At 41.5% G+C, this 22,106-nt stretch overlaps 1 pseudogene; it reads left to right on the top strand.

Moving 5' to 3' along the window:
- Positions 1–2,171: 2,171 nt before the first annotated feature.
- On the top strand, positions 2,172–18,096 carry LOC101033461 (protein strawberry notch homolog 1-like; annotated as a pseudogene).
- Positions 18,097–22,106: the final 4,010 nt, after the last annotated feature.

Here is a 22,106-nt window from a genome sequence, read left to right as displayed (position 1 = left end):
CTCTAATCTTACCTTGTCTGGTATGAGCTGTCCCCACAGCTCAGGTCCTGGTGGTCTTCCTTGTTTGTCTTCTTGTGGGCAGGGTACACAGAGTTTACCATTGGCCCTTAGAATGCCTGCCAGGCACTGGGCACCCACAGCAAGATGAAGTGGGACTATGAATCTCAACCCGAGTGGAGGGCTGAGTATCCAGAGATCACACTGCACACCATTCCACATGATTCCTCACAAGCCACTGGCTACCATTCTCCACAGCATTTTGGAAATTTCGGCAAGAGGTTTTACCTTAATATCTGCAATAATCTTTTATGCCAAAAAATTCTGAATTGTCATTTTCTCTCCTCCCTTTAAAGAAATGTGAGCTCTCTAAGATCCCACTGAAAAATGATATAACACCCCTACCCCCAGACATGGAGCCTGTTTCTCATGCATATGACACTTAGGGGCAGATTGACACTTAGGGGCAAATAATAACCAAAATTCCTTTGGGAAAACATCGAAGCCTCCAAAAGCAAAATATACATTTTAATCTCTTCTAGCAATGTCACTAGTTCTCTTCAGTCCAAATTTATAACGCTGGGGCAATAACACTCATAATGCAACCACCCAATCCTCTAGGTTCTCTCCAGGTTGCTAATATAACAAGAGACATCGTTTGAGCCGGTAGAAAAAGGGAGGTGAGGATTTTTTCACTCAGGCGTCTGAACTCCACACATCTCCAAAGGAAGCAAAGCAACATCCTATCCTCATACCATTAAACCCCAAGCAAGGGATGCCCAGGGAGCTTGTGATGGGAGCCCCATGGAGGTGGACACCCATGCAAAAAGCACCACCTCAGCAGACTGGTCCACAACCCTGGGGCATCTCCCGTTTCTCATTTTTTTACATACTGAGATCATACATATGGCATTCATGACTCTCGATGTCCCAAGTATAAAGAAAATATCTATGTCTATATTTATATCTATCCATCCATCAATAATGACCATTATGTATTCTATTCATTTGTGACAGTTTCACTTGAAACTATGGCTGTGAGCACTGAGTCGTGGCATCATTTAGCCAAATGGTAAGGAGAACGGTTTACCTAAAGCTTGCAGAAAGGGCTGCTACATCGTTAGTCTTACTTTGGGAGTCTTCAATATACTGAAAAAGGACAGATAGATTGTTGGGGTTTTCAAGGTAGCAGATGGCACCCGTTGAGGGAGCACTAACTAGGGGCCTTGAAGGGGTGGGTGGCAATTGGTAATTGAAGGCTTTTGTGTGTCTGTTTCTGCAGACACTGTGCAACACAGGTGCATGTGTGTCTCCAGGGAGACGTTGGAACAGGATTATGTTCTCCAGGGGAAGTTCCAGTACAGGCTGAAAGTGTTCAGATACGGAAAGGAGGGTGACATTCAAGTGGAAATAAGGTACACTGAGATGGTGACCCAGGGCCACAGGCAAAGGCCACAGTCACCAAACATTTCAAAACTGTCTCTTTTCGTTTTTTTTGTTTTGTTTTGTTTTGTTTTGTTTTTGAAACAGAGTCTTGCTCTGTAGCCAGGCTGGAGTGCAGTGGCATGATCTTGGCTCACTGCAACCTCTGCCTCCCAAGTTTCAGCGATTCTCCTGCCTCAGCCTCCCGAGTAGCTGGGACTAAAGGCGTGCGTCAACACGCCTGGCTAATTTTCTGTATTATTAGTGGAGATGGGGTTTCACTGTGTTAGCCAGGATGATCACGATCTCCTGACCTCGTGATTCACCTGCCTCAGCCTCCCAAAGTGCTGGGATTACAGGCATGAGCCACCGCGCCTGGCCTCAAAACTGCCTCATTTGTGCTGCTCATTCATGTGTTCTTGGAGACAGCCTGCTTTTCTTTGATGCACCATCTCCCTATAATTTACAGACTGATAATTTAAAGGACCCTGAAGGACTCCTTGAGATGGATCAGTGCCTCTTATGAGTCATTAGGTCACCCACTGACACACTGTCTGTGTCTGGGGTCTCCCTAAAGTCATGTTTTAACTCTTTTCTAGCAGAGGTCTCTATTAAGGAATTTGGATTGTTTGGGGAAGTCAATTCAAAGTTATAGAAATGGGAGGAAACTGGGACATATGTTACAATATGACACAATTCGGAGGGCAGCTCCTTGGCGCTGGTCTTGAGTTTTTCTATCACATGCTCCTACAATGAATATGAGTGCCAAGGAACCAAAGAATTCTGACCAAGGCTCCGTGGCCAAGGCTCTGGGTCTTGTCCATGTCGTCCCACAACTGCAGGGAGAACAAGGTCAGCAGGTGAGTGCTGGGGTATGACTTTTAATGTGCCCACACATCCAAGTTCTTGTGTTGAGCAACTGAAGACAGGGAAGAGACAGGAGATCTTGCCATGTTCCAGAGCAGTTCTTTCAGGCACCACACCAACACGGCCATTTTTAAAGGCTGCATTGAAAACATACGAGGATTAGGTACAGAAATGGCAGCTCTATGGCACATTTAAAAAATCTAGCGTTTCTTTAAGACTTTAAGCCTCAGCCTGATGTTTCCTGACTCTTTGAACCTTGTAGCACTCTTGGCTGCAGAATGAATATTCTTATACACAGAGGCATTGTTTGGCCAAGAGGAGTCCTCCCTCAGTCATACCCACTTTCTTCTAGTTTGATGAATGTGAAAGGATGCAAATAGGACATTTAAACAACCTTGCAGGAAAGAGTGTCAAGGCTGATGAGTGACAATAGCGTGGGCACAGGAGCATGGGTGTGATTACACACAGGCCTGAAGTCTCTTCCATTTCTAGTGAGCAGCACTGGAGTCTGAATTGGGACACCAGGCTCTATACCACTTTGTGTCATTTATAAACTCTGTGGCTTCGGAAAGGACTCATAAACTCTCTGAAATTCCTCTTTTCTACCTAAAATGAGCTCTTGATATCTCTACCAATTCTAAATGTCTCTGACTGTAATTCCTTCAAGTTTGTGACATTCTCCTCTCTCAGTGGAAAGAGCTCTAAAAGCATCCTTGTTTCCTAATGGAATCATTAGGCTGACTGTATCACTAGCAAAATTTTGAATGTCTTTTGGTTACCAAGAAAAGTAAAACTAACGGCATCTACTTAAGGCAACTGGATCCAGGCCAAAGTTAAAAATTAGGATGGATCATTTTCTAACAGACATTCAAAACCATATACGGTTAATTCGGAAACAAATATTCTGAATTCTAAATAAACTAACAATTTTAGGATACCCTGCCTGTACTGTTGGCATGGAAAACTGGCATGGAGCTTCTGGGGAAGGAAGGAAATATTGAAAGAGAGTGAGAGAAAGAAAAAAAAAAAGGAAAGGAGGAAGAGAGGAAATGTAGGCTCAGAGGAAAAAAAAAAATCAAACAGCTAAGCAGCTACTCAGTAATCCCTCTAGGGAATTGAAAAATGCTCAGAGCTCATTTGAGTTTCTTGCAAAACTTGGGTAAATTCTTGGGAGAATACTTCTAATATAGCATTGACAAGAAGTCTCAGTTACCAACCTGCCGCATTAACACACCATCCCTTCCCAAATGACACACGGTCAGTCACATGCAAAAGAAATACATACAACTGTCCCTTCCCAGTGTTCCTTATAGCTGATCATATTGGCCAGGTATTGTCATAATTATTCCATGTAACAAATGCTCCAAAATTCAGCAGCTGAAAACAATCACTGTTATTACTCCTGCATGTATGGGGCAGTTGATCTGGGCTGGGCTTGCTTCAGGGTTCTGGAGCAGGGGCTGCTTGATTTCAGATCATACTGTGGGTCATTTGGGGCGGCTCTGCCACACATACTTTCCAGCCTTCTTGTACCAGCAGTCTGGCAGGGGCATATTCTTCCCTGTGCCAGAGGCATGAAGGTAAGTGAAAAATGAATAAGGCCATAAAACAGGCCATTTTACCACTTCCCATTGGCTGAAGCGAATCCCATGGTGAATGCACATGCTGTCACTTCTACCTACTTCCTATTGGCTGAAGCAAATCCCTTGGTGAACGCACATACTGTCACCTCTACCCACTTCCCATTGGCTGAAGCGAATCCCGTGGTGTGCACGCTGTCACTTCTACCCACTTCCCGTGGCTGAAATGAGTCATGAAGATGAACACAAAATCCAAGAGTGAAAAACGCATTCTGTTTAGTTTAACAGAAGAAACTTTATTTATTATTTGCACACATTTATAGGATATATGTAGAATTTTTTTACATGCCTAAATTGTGTAATGGTCAAGTCAGGGCTTTTAGGGCATCCATTCCCCGGATAACATACATTGTACCCATTAACTAATTTCTCATTATCCATTAGCCTCCCATTCCCTTTGCCTTCTGAGTCTCCATTATCTAGCTGATCAAAACAATTCTGCAGTTGTTGAGTAGAATGTTCTGTAAATATCTGTTAGTTCCATTTGGTCTGAAGGCAAATTGAAGTCCAAAGTCTCGTTGACTTTCTGACCTGACGATCTGTCTAATGTTGTGGATAGGGTGTTGAAGCCCCCACTTGTATTGCATTGCTGTCTCTCTCTTAGGTACAGAAATATATGTTTTATGAATCTGGGTGCTCCAGTGTCAGGTGTGTATATATTTAGAATTGTTATACTGTTATATTCTCTTGCTGAAATGACATTATTTGTCTTTTTTCAAGTGTTTTTTACTTAAAGCCTGTTCTGTCTGATACAAGTACAGCTACTCCAGCAGAAGAAACTTTAATTCATATGACAAAAGCATGAATAAAGGTATAAATGGGGAATCAGGACCAGTAATGCCATTATTTTTGACTTCATTATATCACTGAATCTTCTGGGAGCCTTCGGCTCTGGTCCCAGATCAACCTTGGTATCTTCATTTATATCTTTCCCTGGATTGCAGCCATCCACCTAAACTCCAACTTACTGATTATTGGTCTCTTTCTGGGACTCAAGACTGTTTCCTCTGATCTGGCACTACAGACAAGCATTCCTGGTGAGCTCAGTCTGACAACTCCCCACTCAGAAAGCTGGCATCTTCCCAGGGGCTCCCACTGCCAAAGCAAGGCTTCTCCAGCCTCTTGGTGATAGAAAATGATTGATGGCAGCCATTCTGGAACAGAAATCAAAATGCAACAGGCAGAGAAGCTATTGATGCCACCTGCTCTCATTTATTGCACAGTAATTGCCAGTCTTTTAGATGGGTTAATTTCATGTGCTTTTCATATCTTTTATGTCTCTATGGAGCCTTTTAACCTACTTGGAGATCATGAGAGGAGATTCTATTGCAGAAAGCAAAGTAAGAAGTTCAGGCCATCTGTGGGCACAGGCTTCAGCAAATAGTGTATTTGTGTGCTGACTTTGCTTCACATCCACCTCCATTTGCCTCTGCCGTTTTATCCTAGGATCATGGTTAATGCTGAAAGAAGCATGACTCCTATCAGTCATCAGCTCTTCTCAGATACAGAAAGGTAAAGTCAGTTAGAAAATGAGCTCTACAACACGAATAAAATTTAAATAAAGTCGATGTAAACAGTATTTTGTACAGTTACTTTGCATTTTCTTTTGTATTAATAGCCAATCTTCCTTCAGCAAGACAAAACTATCTCTCGGGCTCTTCTTCCCATCTTTGCCCTTTGGTTATTTTGCATTTAATACATTTAAGAAATAACTGCCAGATATTCTCACATTTTGTTTATAGTGCCATGCCTTGAAAAACAGATTCTGTTTTTCCACCATGCAAATATGGTAGATGTAGAGTAGAGAGGACACCTGTGGGTGTTAGTGAAGCCCCTCAATTATGTCTGCAATGGTCAATGGGCCTGGTGCACTCTTTCAAACCAAGTACCAAGGCCTCTCTTTGGATCAGACTGACTCATGCAGGTTTTAAGGGGTTGCCTGCAGGTAGAATTGACTTACTGGTGCTTTGTTCTCTAAGAACAGAACTAAAGCAATTCGAGCTCCAGAGTTTTCCACTGGACTAGGCTGATGCTGGTCTGCAGCAGACACCTTCATCCAGCTCCTTCCCTTTCTTGTCCTGCTTCTGTCGCTCCCATGAGAGCCTTTCCTCAACAACCCATCACCCAAGAGCACCTGTCTCAGGCTCTGCTGCTAGAAAAATTGTCCCCAAAGCAGTTAGGTGCTATATTCTTTGCTGATCACAAAATAGACAATTAGTTTAGGTAAATGGCTTTTCCACAGTCACACAAGTAGACAATGGTAAAATAGGTCCTCTGCTTATACATCAGTTCTGCTTTTAACCCTCTGCCATGCCTGTCACAATCTATTACATGGGCTGCTCCCTGCAAGGCAGCCAGGGGCACTGGCTGTGCCCTTAATCCAAGGGAGCTGGGCTCTGAGCAAGCCAGACCCCAATACACGCAGGGCCCAGATCGAGAGCACAAATGGAAACCCACAGGCCTGAGTTCAAATATTTTAAAATTATGAATAAAACAAACAAATTGCTAAATAAAATATATTCTACCTTCTCGCCTGGTTAAATACACCTTCACAAAAATCTAAAAAGCCAGGTTTAATTTAGAATTCTCAGACTCCTTGGAGTTCCACAGCAAAAGGGATGGAGAGGGGCAAGCTGGCTCAGCTCCCCACCACTTACCACACTGGCTTTAGCCCTGTCTTACAACGTGAAGAACTTGTATACACATATTGACACTCTAAATTTTCACACCTGCCAAAGGCAACCATACCTTGGTCACACCTTGGTATGAGAATGCATGCAGAAGTGGATATGGGTCACTGGGCAGACAATTCCAAGGTTCTGGGTGCCTGGAAGGTGTGCACAGACTCCAGATGGGCAGGTCTCTTGAGCTCATGGATTTCATAACTTGCAAAATGGGACAGTCATAGCTGGAGGGTCCTCTAGATGATGGAGCCCAAGACAGGGCTTCCTTTGCCCCTGGCTGAGGTGATACTGCTCCTCTAGCTACATCCTCATGGCCAAGTCACTCTCCTTGGTGGCCAGTTTCCACATCTGTAAGCAAGGGCATCGGATTATACAACCTCAAGGTCCCTTATTGCCATGCAGGAACATGATTCGGTAGCCTACCTAGACATGAGTCTGGCCATGTAAGAAGAGCAATCACTCCCTAAACAGACTTGTATAAACAAAAGCAGTGGGGGAAGGTCTTACAGTCAGTAAGTAGATGACTTAGAGGAGAGCCACCCAGTTGTGAACTTCCTGTGTATGTAATCAACTCAGCCTCTTGGTGTGAGCACTACTTCTTGTTTCCAAAACATGTGTTTCACGTTGAGCAGCTGCTGTTCTGTGGAGGGAGCATGCAAGCATTTGGCTCCATGTGTCCCTGGATGGGATCAGAGCTGGAGGTATGGTTGGAAATAGGAATGCATGTTTCAAAACAGAACTAAAACACAGTATTGTGGTAGAGCGATGCACCTTAATATTAAAGGCATGCCCATCACGTTAATACACTAATTAATATTTAAACCTGTTAAGTTAATCCTTGAGTATCATTTTTATTTTCACCCAAGATTCCTCAGTGTATTTGCTTTATTAAAGTTGATCATACACATCAGCAAAAACGTTGCCAATATTACTGGGAAATTATGTCAGCAGGACCATTAGCCAAGGAGGATAACATGGTGAGGATCTGAGCACTGGGACTGTTCTTGAAATCCAGGAGCATGAATGTACAAGAGAGGAATGGAAAGAATCAAGTGTGGCATGCAAGAGCCACTGATCTGTGGCTGCTGTGGTCACCTGTGGCCACTTATCAGATAAATGGCCTGCAAGTAGCCTGAGGAACACAGGTACCTGTACTCTAAATTGAATGCATAACATTGCCTTGCCCCCTTTGCGAAGTCCCAGCTCTGTTCTGGATGAAGGGGCAGCCTAAGGGACAGCTTTATTGAACAGAAGATAGTGGAAAGGCATTTGGAATAATAGAGTTTGGTGGTATTCAAACCCTCCTCCAAAAAACTGCCTCCAGAGCAGGGTCAAGGAACAGGGAGTATAGGGTGTCTGTAACGGAGGAGAGACATTAGAGTAGGCAATATATGTGCAAGCAATGCCACTCCATTTTCATCAGTTTTAAATATTGGACTTTCTGGCAGGGGCCATTGTTTGGAAGAAAGAGCTTCCACTGCTTGAAATGAAGGTTGAAGTTCTCTGACTTTTTTTTTCTCAATGTTCTTACAAGGCAATTGAATCTTATAGAAGGGAAATAAATTGCTGGTTACGTAGCAAGCAGTGGGTTAGAATCTCTGATCATAAGTGGAAAGGTCTGAGCCTAATGAGAGAGATGTTGTGCATTCCTATATGTTTATAAGTTTGTATGTACAAAAGTATGGTGTGACCCTGTCCATTATTGAGGTTTTCCTTCTGCAAGACTGTTGGTTTCTTAGTCTCTGCACAGAGGTGCAGCGAAAATTGGAGGATATGATGGGCAACCTCATTAACAGTGCATTTTCATTACCATTTGTGTTTAAGTGTCTGTAGAGACTCTGCAACCTGGACAGAGCTTAAGGAGGCCTCTGGGTCCAATCTACTTGTGAGCCATGGCAGTCAAGTGTGGGCAGTCTTATCCTTAATCACGTCCAGGGCTGAGGGGCCGCAGCCAAGGCCAGGGCTCACTAGACTCCTTAGATACAGGTAATCTCATTTTACTGGGCTTCACTTTCTTGAGCTACATTGACATTGCCTGGTTTGTTTGTTTGTTCACGAATTGAAGGCTCGTGACAGCCCCGCATCAAGCAAGTATAAGTATATCCAAGTATATCCACACCATTTACCAGTAGCAGGTGCTCCCTTCCTATCTATTACACTTTGGTAATTATCACAATACTTCAAACTTTTTCCTCATTCTTATACCTGTTATTGTGATCTGTGATCATTAATATTTGACCTTACTCTTATAATTGTTGTTGGGCACCACAAACCACACCCATGTGAGATGGCAAACTCCTATCATTAACGTTGAAAGTGTTCTTCCTGCTTCACTGACTGGCCTTTCCCCCATCTCTCTCCCTCTCCTCAGTGCTGTCAATTCCCTGAGACCCAACAACATGAAAATCAGGCCACCGAATAACCCTACAACAGTCTCTAAGTGTTTAAGCAAAAGGAAGAGTTGTATATCTCTCACTTTAGATCAAAAGCTAGAAATGGTTATGCTTAGTAAAGAAGGCAGGTTAAAAGCTGGGATAGGCCTAAAGTTAAGCCTCTTGTACCAAATTAGCTACACAGTGAATGCAAAGGAAAATTCTTGGAGAAAACAAAGTGCTACTCCAGTGAACATCTGAATGATAAAAACAGCCATATTGCTGAAATGGAGAAAGTTTTAGTAGCCTGGATAGAAAATCAAACCAGCCACAACATTCCCTTAAGCCAGAGCTTAATCCTGAGCAAGACTCTAACTCTCTTCAACTCTCTGAAGGCTGAGAGAGGTAAGGAAGCTGCAGAAGAAAAGTTGGAAGCTAGAGGAAGTAAGTTCATGAGGTTTAAAGAAGACGTCATCTCCATGACACCAAAGTGCAAGATGAAGCAGTAAGTACAGGTATAGAAGCTGCAGCAAATTATCCAGAAGATGTAGCTAAAATGAATGATGAAGGTGGCTGCACTAAACAACAGATTTTCAATGTAGATGAAACAGCCTTCTCTGGCAAGAAAATACTTTCATAGCTAGAGAGGAGAAGTCAAAGCTTCAAAGAACAGACTCACTCTCCTGTTGGGGTCTAAGGCTGCTGGTGCCTTTAAGTTGAAGCCAATGCTCATTTACCGTTTAGGAAATCCTAAGGCCCTTAAGAATGACGCTAACTTTACCAATGCTTTACAAATGAAACAACAAAATTTGGATGACAGCATGTCTGTTTACAGAATCATCTAAAAATTTGAAGTCCACTTTTGAGACCTCCTGCTCAGAAAAAACTAAAATTCCTTTAAAACTGTTACTGACCATAGACCAGAGTACCTGGTCACCCAAGAGCTTTGATGGAGATGCACAAGGTGATTACCACTGTTTTCATGCCTGGTAGCACAACCCATTTTGCAGTTAAAAACTGACTTCAACTTTCAAGTCTTATTATTTAAGAAATATATTTTGTAAGGCGATAGCTGCCATAGGTAGTGATTCTTTTGATGCATCTGGAAAAAGTAAGTTAAAGCTCTTCTGGAAAGGAGTCATTATTCTAGATGCTATTCAGAACATTTATGACTCATGGGAGGAGATCAAATATCAATATTCACAGATCTACAAGAAAAAAACAAACAAGACCATTCAAAAATGGGGGAAGGATATGAACAGACACTTTACAAAAGAAGACATACAGGAGGCCAGCAAACATATGAAAAAATGCTCATCATCACTGGTCATTAGAGAAATGCAAATCAAAACCACATTGAGATACCATCTCACACCAGTTAGAATGGCGATCATTAAAAAATCTGGAGACAACAGATTCTGGAGAGGATGTGGAGAAATAGGAACACTTTTACACTGTTGGTGGGAGTGTAAATTAATTCATTCCATTGTGGAAGACAATGTGGCGATTCCTCAATGACCTAAAAGTAGAAATCCCATTTGACCCAGCAATCCCATTACTGGGTATATATCCAAAGGATTATAAATCATTCTACTATAAGGACACATGCACACGAATGTTCATTGCAGCACTGTTTACAATAGCAAAGACCTGGAACCAACCCAAATGCCCATCGATGATAGACTGGTTAGGGAAGATGTGGTACATATACACCACGGAGTATTATGCAGCCATCAAAAATGATGAGTTCACGTCCTTTGTAGGGACATGGATGAGCCTGGAAACCATCATTCTCAGCAAACTGACACAAGAGCAGAAAATCAAACACTGCATGTTCTCACTCATAGACAGGTGTTGAACAATGAGAACACATGGACACAGGGAGGGGAGCACTACACACTGGGGTCTGTTGGGGGGGAAAAGGGGGAGGGACGGGGGTGTGGGGAGGTGGGAAGAGACAGCATGGGGAGAAATGAGAGATACGGGTGAGGGGAAGGAAGGCAGCAAACCACACTGCCATGTGTGTACCTATGCAACAATCTTGCATGTTCTTCACATGTACCCCAAAACCTAAAATGCAATTAAAAAAAAAAAACATTCACAGAAGATTGGAAGAAGTCGATTTCAGCCTTCATGGATGACTTTGAGGAGTTCATGATGTCAGTGGAGGAAGTCACTGCAGATGTGCTGGAAATAACAAGAGAACTAGAATTAGAAGTGGATCTTGAAAATGTAGCTCAATTGTTGCAATCTCATGATAAAACTTGAATGGATGAGGAGTTTCATTTTAGGAATGAGCAAAGAACAGTTTCTTGAGACGCAAACTATTCCTGGTGAAGATGCTGTGAACATTGCTGAAATGACAAGAAATAATTCAGAATATTCCATAAACTTCACTGATAAGGCAGTGTCAGGGTTTTAGAGGATTAACTTCAGTTTTGTAAAAAGTTCTGCTGTAGGTAGATGCTATCAAAATGCTATCAAACCACATCATATGCCATAGAGAAATCTTTTGTGAAAAAAAGTCAATTGGCGTAGCAAACTTCATTGCCTTCTTTCAAAAAATCGTCACAGCCACCTCAAACTTCAGCAGCCGCCACCCTGATGAGTCAGCAGCTATCATCACTGAGGCAAGACACTCACCAGCAAAGATTGACTTGCTCAAGGCCCAGATAATTGTTAGCAATTTCCTTTTAGAAATAATGTATTTTTAAATTAAGACATATATATATGTTTTAGAAAAATGTGATTGTACACCATGTAGGCTACAGTATAATACAAACATAACTTTTATGTGCACTGAGAAACAAAAATAAATCCTGTGAGACTCTCTTTATCCCACCTGGCCTAGGCTTGCCTATCCTGGGCTGGGGCTCTTTGCCCCTGCTGCTGGAATTCATCAGGGGCGTTTCCTTGTTGAAAGAAGAGTTAGAATTTCAATCTTCTATTCCAGGACACTGAAGACTTAAGGAAAAGCAAAATAAATGCACTCCTGATAAACTGTTCCCCAGTGAGGGTAGGTTGGGATTATGTGTTTTTTTGTGTTTTTCAGTATTTCACAAAAACAAGACAGGATAAAGACAGAAAGTAATTTCCAGTGTTGCATTTGTATATGCAATGGTTTTTCTGCTATGTTGAAAGAACTTTGCACAGAGTGGCCCTCCAAGACCAGCTTGATGCTGCAAGCTTCTAGAACCATCCCTGCCCGGACACCCAATGATCACTGCCTAGTTTGAATTGAGCATTCATGATTTCCTCTGCCCCAGTTGGGGGATTATGGGCTGTGTGGCTCACAAGAAAGTTTTGATTTCTGATACTTTAATTTTCCTTGAGTTTCAGGAAAATAAATGTGATATGAATGGGTATAAATATATACCCTCATTGGCAGTCAGAGAGATGAAACTTGCACGAAGCTTGCCCCATGTGTCAGTACTCCACAACTTCAGTTTAATAACTGGGTCTAAAAAACACACGATCAGCCACATGTAGGCAGAAAATAAAATGCTAACATTTAGGCTTTCTCACCTCACCTCATCTCCTGCTTGCTAGAGATGGGAGGAATTGGGGTGTAGCGGGCAGGAAAACAAAGAAGCAGCATGTTATAAACTTGGCCATTTTTCTCTAACTGCAGTCTAGGCCCAAAGCAGACTCGGGATAGTTCCTTACAGGAAGCGCCATCAAAGAGACACTGGATTCGTTACTGAGCAGGGGTGAGAGTCACAGGGTAGAGAAGTGGGGACGTTTCACAATAAGGGAGCTGATTTTGCCTGGAAAAGAAAAGCTTGAGAGGAGATCATTTTTCATTTCGACATTTCCCGGGGATATAGTGCTGGCCTGGTATTGTTTCATTTCAGAACTTTCCTAGAATAGAAAACAAACAAAAGAAATGAACCAAAAAATGGAAAGAAGGAAACCAAATAAATTCCGGCCCCAGAGATAAGATCTGCACTAGGCCTGCAGCATGGTCAGTCTCTGGCCTCCCGCAACCTCTTCCATGAGGTGGTCTGCAGGTCCAGCCAATTGCCCTGGGTGCCCAGAACACCCAAAAGAACACTCCAAGGCAGTGTTCTCAAGTTGTCCATCAGGGTAAACAAAGTCATAAAATATCTGTTTTTGTTTTTATCTCAACCTTTTAAATATGCAACTGTAATGCATATTTCACAAGGTATTTGAGTACAAGGCATGCAGGTACAGGAGTTTGTGGCCATCATTTATAAAGCTCCAAGTCCACACATGGTGTGTGTTTCATCATAGCAGGACGTGACCAAACAGATTTGAGTCCCTGGTTTGTACGACCACCTGTGACAAAGATTCTCTACTTGACCAAATTTTAGTCAGGCTTTGGAACCTTCTCCGTACACTTCCTTGTGACATCCGTTTTAGCAATCCCTGCTTTGTCAGTTTAGCAAGGACTCCCTGCCCCTGATATCTCATCCCCCTCGGTGACATCTGATCAGGCTCCCCATGTCCGCCATCCCCCATGATGTCCTATCTCCCCGGCCTGCCTTCAGCAGGAATTCTGTGAGGTGGTTTAGCCAGAATCCCCCAGACCCCTGAAGTGTCCTCTTAGTAATTGTCCATCCACCGACCCTTCCCCCGGTCCCTATAAATTCCCATTGCCCATGCTGTTTTTGAAGTTGAGCCTAGTCTCTCACCCGCATTGCAAGACCCTTTGCTATTATCCCTGTGCCTGCCGTGACAGTCCTGAACAAAGTCTTCCTTACTGTGCTATGACAAATGCTGTTGGATATTTTTCTTCTTTAACACCTGGAAAGTTGGGTATGGTTTCCAGTGTTTCCCCAGTAGCCTGGAGCTGTTTGTAATCAGGAAAGTATAAGATTGCCTCTACTAGGCCTGGCAACAGAGGCTCAAATATAAAAAGATGGAGGGATTGGAAAGCTCCAGAAGGCAGGATTCCCGCAGGGCACAGGGCTTCACCCGGGGCGGGCAGGAAAAACCATGGTAATCAAAACACTGGTTGAGCAAATATGGTTCTCCACCACTAGTCCTTCATGCCATCATCTTACAAACGAACAACAAAAAAAAACAGTGAATGTCAGTAGGAGAGCTCTTGGCCATTTGTGATCGGACTGAGAAGCAGTATAAAGTCAAATCAGTCTGCCTTTGCAACCTTCCCAAGTGTTTTCGGTACCCGCTGCCTTATCATTGTCACCCCCTGGCCCCTGGTGCCTCAGAGTGTGGCCTCCCAGGAGTATGCTGCATACAGCCGTCTTTTGACCCAAGGCCCAGAGTCCTCAAGGAGCCATTCTCCTGGGAGGCAGAGGCTGGGAGGAAAGGTCCCTGAGGCCACAGTGTGGCCCTCCACGAAAAGGTTGATTGCTGTTCTCAGCCTGAAGCCTCTAACTTTTTCCATCACAAGCTCACTGAGCAGCAGCCCTGGCAGGAGGCTGCATCTGGCATTTGAGAGTGAAAGAAAAATAACTGGGACCACGTGAAACCACACACAAACGAGAAGGAAGCAAGCCTCCCAGGGAAGAGGGAGGCTTTGTTGTTCCACCCCAGTAGGGATGGAAGGCTCTTTCAGTCTATTTCCTTAACCTGCTGCCATGGACTGGCTTTTCTGAGGCCTCCAGCCCACTTCTACCTGGATAGGTCACTGGGTGGAAATGGCCCTGTCTAGCACCCATCAATCCTCAAGACCTTCTCCAGTGGCTCATCCACAGACCTTCCATGCACTCACACCAGCCTTGACACCCAGAGTACATGCGCCACCCTCTGTCCTTCCACACGTGGCAGCTGCGGTGTGTTTCTCATCAGCTCTGAGTATCTCAAAGGCAGGAACTGGGTCCTGTTCATCTTCTTACCGTCTGAGACTTGCACAATGTGTGGCACAAGATATCCAGGTCTTCAGCCCACATTTGGTGAGTGAATGAATTGTCCACACGTGACCTCAAAAAAATCACTTCAAAAGGTTTAGAATAATGAGAGAAAGAGCAGCCCTGAGGTCAGTGCAAGTTCCAAGTGGGTGGTCACCAGGATGGGAAGTCTCAAAGCAGCGAGGCTGAGGAAGGGCAGAACCCTGGTGGAGCTGGAGGGACAAATTCTCCCAGCACTGTCCATGCTCCTGCACATAGGCAGCCACACTCACAGTGGGAAAGTGTGGGGTGTCCTGACTTTCCTCCTCAGAAAGTAACTCACAGTCATGCTGCTTTCCCTGATGCATACCTCATTTGGGGTTCTAATTTTTTGTGGACTGTAAGATGTATACAGGAAAGTGCAAAATCCAGCTTGATGTGAACAAAGTGAATGCATTCAGTTTACAGCACAGGGATAAAGAAAAAAATTCATACCACCTGCTCCAAGCCCTCTCTAAGAGTTATCCTTGCTTCTCTCCACAGTGATTAATTTCAACTGTTAATCTTCAAGTTCTATGAACAGAGGACTATGCAGATATGCTCTCTTTTGTTTGACTTCTTTAGCCCAATAATATGTCTATGACTCATGCCTTTTGTTTCATGTGAATGTTGATTGTTCATTCTCTTACTGTCTCATATTCACTGAGCAAATATACCATTGGCAATTCATTTATTCTCCTATGATAGAGGATTGGGGGTTTTCCATGTTTGGATATTTACAGTTAAGGCTGTACAGCTCTTCTAGGCACATGTGAACACTTCTCTGGTGAGTGTGCATCTAGAAGCAAATTGCTAGTTTATGCATTTCAGCTTTATAGACACTGCCAAACATTTAACAAGGTGTGATATCCTTGTTAATTAACCCTAGAGAAATGTCAATTGACCCTAGAGAAAGGTACATTACCCTTTCTCTGGCACTGCATAAGAATACCATTATTCCATATTTTTGCCACTCCTTGGTATTTTTAGTCATTCAAATTATTTTCACATTAAATTTTATTTTGAAATAATTATAGATTCACATGCAATTATAAGAAATAATACACAGATATCCTGTATATCATTTACTTAATTTCACCTAAAAGTAGCATCTTGCAAAATGATAGTGCAATATTACATGAGGATATTGACATTGATGCAGTCAGGATGCAAGATGTTTTCATCACGCAGAGACCCCTAATGTGCCCCTTTTGTATAACTACATCTACTTCCTTCCATCCCTCGTCCCTCATCAACCCTTCACAACCACAGTCTGTCATCTATTTCTATAATTTTGTCATTTCAAGAACGTTAAGTAAATAAAATAATACAATATGGAATACTTTAGAATTGTTTTTTTCTTTTCCATTCAGTATAACTTTCTGATGATTCATCCAGGTTGTTTCATGTATCAGTACTTCACTCCTTTTTCTTGCTGAGTAGTATTTCATAGTACGGGTGTACCAAAGTTTAAGCATTCACCCATGAAAGCATATCTTATGAGTCAAGATCTGAACATGATGTTCCTGTGAAAATACTTACTAAACATCACAAAAAAACAACAATTTATGGGTGGAGATAAGAATATTGCCAGCATCTCAGAAGCTTCCAGTTTGGGTATTTCATTAGAAGCAGATAGGAGAGCTAAAAATCAAAGATTCAGAGTTCATATGACTTTAGAATTACACTGGAGTGCTGACGGAGCAACTCAGCAATTTGGACTAACTCATAGATCAAACCAAGTTACTGTTCCTGAATATGTCTTCCTGATTTCTGAACTGGCAGGAGAACTAAGATTTGCATCTATTGTTGTTAAAAGACTTGAGAGCTCGAGGGCACTTGTACGTGGTGATAGAAGAGCAACAGAATCTAGGGATCTGAGCATGTTCATCTTTGACAACAAGGATGGGAAAAATGCTTTAGAAGTTGTCATGAAATCCATTTAAACTTGAATTTTCCTGGGGTATCACCACCTCCAGACTATTCTGGAGAATTTTTAAAGGTGTTCAACAAGGACTAATAGGAGTCAGACTGATAAATGTAGACGATCGCTAGGGAATTCTTACTCTCTGTAAAGATTATAACGACATAAGAAAATTCCTAAATAGTTGGAGGTGCATCAGCAGAATTCATTATTTCAGCATTTTGCAGACATACTTACTGCAGTTGTCCAAAATGCCAAAATATATATATATGTATATATGGAGGCCGAGCACAGTGGCTCATGCCTGTAATCCCAGCACTTTGGGAGGCCGAAGCAAGCAGATCACAAAGTAAAGAAATCAAGACCATCGTAGCCAACATGGTGAAACTCTGTCTCTACTAAACATACAAAAATTAGCTGGGTGTGGTGGCGGAAGCCTGTAATCCCAGCTACGCGGGAGGCTGAGGCAGGAGAATCGCTTGAACCTGGGAGGCAGAGGTTGTAGTGAGCCGAGATTGTGCCGCTGCACTCCAGCCTGGTGACAGAGCAAGACATCATCTCAAAAAAAAAAAAAAAAAAAGGAAGATATGACATGGGAATCTTAAATCTTGGTTCTGGAGATGAAAAGGTGAGGAAAAGTAATGTTAAAAAATTTCTAACTTCATGATATTCAACCTATGGCCACATAGAATTATACACAATTAGTGTAGAGAGGGGAATGTCATGGGAGGAAGCCACCAAGATTTCGGTGGAGCTGACGGGACCAGACGATGGTTTTTACTTGTCATGCAAATAAGGAACAACAGGAAAACTGCCATCTTAGTTAAAGAAAAGAAACTTTTCTTAGTTTAAAACTTTTCTTAGTTTATCAACCAAATACTGGGAAGTAGCTCAAATTAAAAATTTATGCTGATCTAAAAAAGAAATATAAGAAGGTCGTCTCCGATGATACCCTGATGCCCTGGTTAGGTCTGCAGATACTTGTACTCATGCTTATTGGCATGGCAATTGCACAAAAGCAAGCTTGGGGTTAGTTTGTGAAACAGATTTTCATTGCCGTACATATCATGTATTGTGTGGTTCGGTGCTGAGTGTCAGGACAAAAGTTGAGGGTGTTCCAACATCTGTCAGTGGCATAAACGTGAAGATACAGGTCATCCTGCATCTAAGAACCAAAGATGGACAATGGACAGTAGGTTTGATCATTCCAGCAAATTGTGTGTCCCCTCTTGTAAATCTTCTACCTTCAGACCAGTCTCAACAGCTTGGGGTCCAACAGAAACGGTATGGCAACAGCATCACCCTCAGAGCATCAACAGCTTGAGCAACACATAAAGAACAGACAGATTTCAACATGAATGTATCTGAAATGCTGTTGAAGCATGTCGTTCGCATAAAAATCAGGGACAGTTTCTAAAGAACTACGTATTTTTTTCAACTGTGCTCTCCCTTGTTAGTTTTTCTGGGAGTAAGGGCAAACCTGGAACAGATAGCAAAACTGAAAATCAGCAGTGCTGCTAGTGGTGCATGGGTCTTTCCTTTTGCTTCTTCCCTGGTACTTCCCATCTGTTTCTACTTTGGGTGAGCAGAGGGGGATGTGTGCGTGCATTTGTGTCAGGCTCTTTGTGAGTGTGTTGAAAGCTACAGACCACAGTTGGTTTAAAATGCTTGGAGCTTCCCAAACCGGTTTTACTTTTGTGTTTATACAGTGCTCAGGGTTAACACAGTACATGGATGTCATTGGTGTGGGAGGTATCCCCCGATGCATGTGTTTTGAGTTTATAAATACAGAAAATATATATTGGTTTCTTTTTCCAACTTAATAGGTTTATTAAAGCATGAGATGAAAGATTGCATATCGTGCATTCAGGTTATTTTCTCATTTTTGTTCTGACAGTGCATGTCTTTGAAAGATGCGTAAACAGATTAACACAGAAGTTGAGTAACAGGGAAATATTTATTAGATGTACAGCACTGGTTATTGCATTTTTATAGTGTTTATACCTGGGTATTGCTTCTAACCCTGCAGACCCCTCCTGCCCCTTCTCCTCTCTGCCCTAGGTTTCTGGTCAAGGTAATGAGTACATAGGTTTTTCTGTGATAAAACTCTTAAAAGTTAATTTTAATTTATTAATAGTATTCCTAATGTTCCATTATTCCTAGTATTCCAATATTCCAGAAATGGCTATAAGTGTCTTAAATTTACATTTTCACTGAAAGGTAGTTTTAGAAGGAAGTACAAATTGGCTTTCATCTTGCAAACCATTTTTTTTTTTTACTTCACTGTCTTAATTTGCTTTGTCACTCATAAAAAGGAAACCATACTTGATTGAGTTGTAGACAGTGAAGAAACACTTGAGGCTTCTGCTGTATTTTTGTTGTTGTTGTTATTATTGCTATTGTTACTCAGTGACTCAAATATTGTTTAATGTGTTGTAAGACACTGGAGAGTTTATTCAAGCTATTAAAAATGGTAATGTACAAATGTGAATAGACACATCTATAAAATATGGGTATGTTTTGTTTCATCTATAACAGATATTTATGAAAACAAGTGAGGGGACAAAAATTAGGCACAGTAATAGATTAACAATAACATTAGATTAACAATAACAATAATAATAGATTAACAATAACTAATAATATTATCCTTGTGCTGACTGCTAGGTGTGCACTGGTAACCCCTGTTTTAGTCCTTATATTGATAAATTGTCTTTTTGCCTTTGTCAGTCCTGCTACAAGTTTATCAATTTTGCCAATATTTTAAAACAACTAGCTTTTTGCTTCATTGATTTTCTCCACTGTGTATTGTGTTTTTTGGTTTTCATATTCTTCTGTTTCTTATTATTTCGTTTCTACTGATTGCTTTGGGTTCATTTTGCTCTTTTTTTTTTTTTTTTTTTTTGACATTTGGCTTTGGAGCTTTGATTATTGATTTGAAACTTTTCCACTTCTCTAATGTATGCATTTAGTGCTAGAAGTTTCCTTTTTATCACTGTTGTAACTGGTTTCACAAGTGTTGATATGTTGTATTTTTATTTTTATTCAATTCAATGTACTTTTTATCTCCTTTGAGGCATTCTCTGACCAACTGAGTATTTAGAAGTATATTGTTTACTTTTCAAGTGTTCAGAGATTTTCCTGTCATCTTTCTGTCATTGATTTCTGGTTTGATTTAATTGTGGTCAAATACAATGCTTTGTTAGATCTTAATTCTCTTCCATTTGTTGAGGTTTTTTTTTTTTTTTAATTGTACTTTAAGTTCTGGGGTTACATGTGCAGATCTTGCAGGAATGTTACATAGGTATACATGTGGCATGGTGCCTTGCTGCCTCCAGCCACCCATCACCTACATTTGCTATTTCTACCAATGTTATACTTCCCCAATGTCTCCACTCCCCACTATCCCTCCCCTAGCCTCCCATCCCCCAACAGACCCAGTGTGCGATAATCCCCCCCATGTCCATGTGTTCTCATTGTTCAACACCCACCTATAAGTGAAAATATGCAGTGTTTGCTTTTCTCTTCTTGTGTCAGTTTGCTGAGAATGATGGTTTCCAGATTCATCCATGTCCCTGAAAAGGACGTGAACTCATCCTTTTTTATGGCTGCATAGTGTTCCATGATGTATATGTGCCACATTTTCTTTATTCAGTCTATCACTGATGGGCATTTGTTGGTTCCAGGTCTTTGCTATTGTAAACAGTGCCACAGTGAACATACGTGTGCATGTGTCTTTGTAATAGAATTACTTATAATCTTTTGGGTATATACCCAGTAATGGGATTGCTGGATCAAATGGTATTTCTATTTCTAGGTTCTTGAGGAATCACCACACTGTCTTCCACAATGGTTGAACTAGTTTACACTCCAACCAACAGGGTAAAAGTGTTCCTTTTTCTCTGCATCCTCTCCAGCATCTGTCTCAGGATACAAAATCAATATTCTTTCCTATACATCAGTAACAGACAAACAGAGGGCCAAATCATAAGTGAACTCCCATTCATAATTGCTACAAAGAGAATAAAATACCTAGGAATACAACTAACAAAGGACATGAAGGACCTCTTCAAGGAGAATCAAAAACCACTGCTCAAGGAAATAAGAGAGGACACAAACAGATGGAAAAACATTCCATGCTCATTGTTAGGAAGAATCAATATCATGAAAATGACCATACTGGCCAAGACAATCCTAAGCAAAAAGAACAAAGCTGGAGGCATCATGCTACCTGACTTCAAACTATACTACAAGGCTATAGTAATCAAAACAGCATGGTACTGGTACCAAAACAGGGATATAGACCAATGGAACAGAACAGAGGCCTCAGAAGTAATGCCACACATCTACAACCATCTGATCCTTGACAAACCTGACAAAAACAAGCAATGGGGAAAGGATTCCCTGTTTAATAAATGGTGTTGAGAAAACCGGCTAACCATGTGCAGAAAGCAGAAACTGGACCCCTTTCTTACACCTTATACAAAAATTAACTCCAGAGGGATTAAAGATTTAAACATAAAACCTAACACCATAAAAATCCTAGAAGAAAACCTAGGCAAAACCATTCAGGACATAGGCATAGGCAAGGACTTCATGACTAAAAAACAAAAAGCAATGGCAACAAAAGCCAAAATCGACAAATGGGATCTAATTAAACTTAAGAGCTTCTGCACAGCAAAAGAAACAATCATTAGAGTGAGCTGGCAACCAACAGAATGGGAAAAAATGTTTGCAATCTACCCATCTTACAAAGGGCTAAGGTCCAGAATCTACAAAAAAACTAAAACAAAATTACAAGAAAAAGTGGGTGAAGGATACAAACAGACATTTTTCAAAAGAAGACATTTATGCGGCCAACAAACATATGAAAAAATGCTCATCATCGCTGGTCACTAGAGAAATGCAAATCAAAACCACATTGAGATACTATCTCATGCCAGTTAGAATGGCGATCATTAAACAATCTGTTGAGATTTGTTTTCTGGCCCAGTACATAGTTCATCTTGGAATATGTTCCATGAGCTGTTGAAAAGAATGTATATTCTGCTGCTGTTGTGTGGAATATTCCACAAATGTTGATTCAACTCTGTAGATTGATGGTATTGTTAAATTATTCCATGTACTTGATTTTCTCTCTAGTATGTTTGTCATTTGTAGAGAAAAGGATATTAAAGTTTTCAGCTATAATTGTGGACTTGTCTTTTTCTCCTTTTATTTCTATCAGGTTTTATTTGGCATATTTTGTAGATTTTTTGTTTGGTACATACATACTTAAGATTACTATGTTTTATGTGAAGAGTTGCCTTTTGATCATTATACACAGTTCCTGTCTCTAGACTAGT

This window comes from Saimiri boliviensis, chromosome 9 (assembly GCF_048565385.1).
Source record: "Saimiri boliviensis isolate mSaiBol1 chromosome 9, mSaiBol1.pri, whole genome shotgun sequence".
NCBI lineage: Eukaryota > Metazoa > Chordata > Mammalia > Primates > Cebidae > Saimiri > Saimiri boliviensis.
Note: the sequence above shows the minus strand (reverse complement) of the source record. Positions and strands in the feature narration are given on the sequence as shown.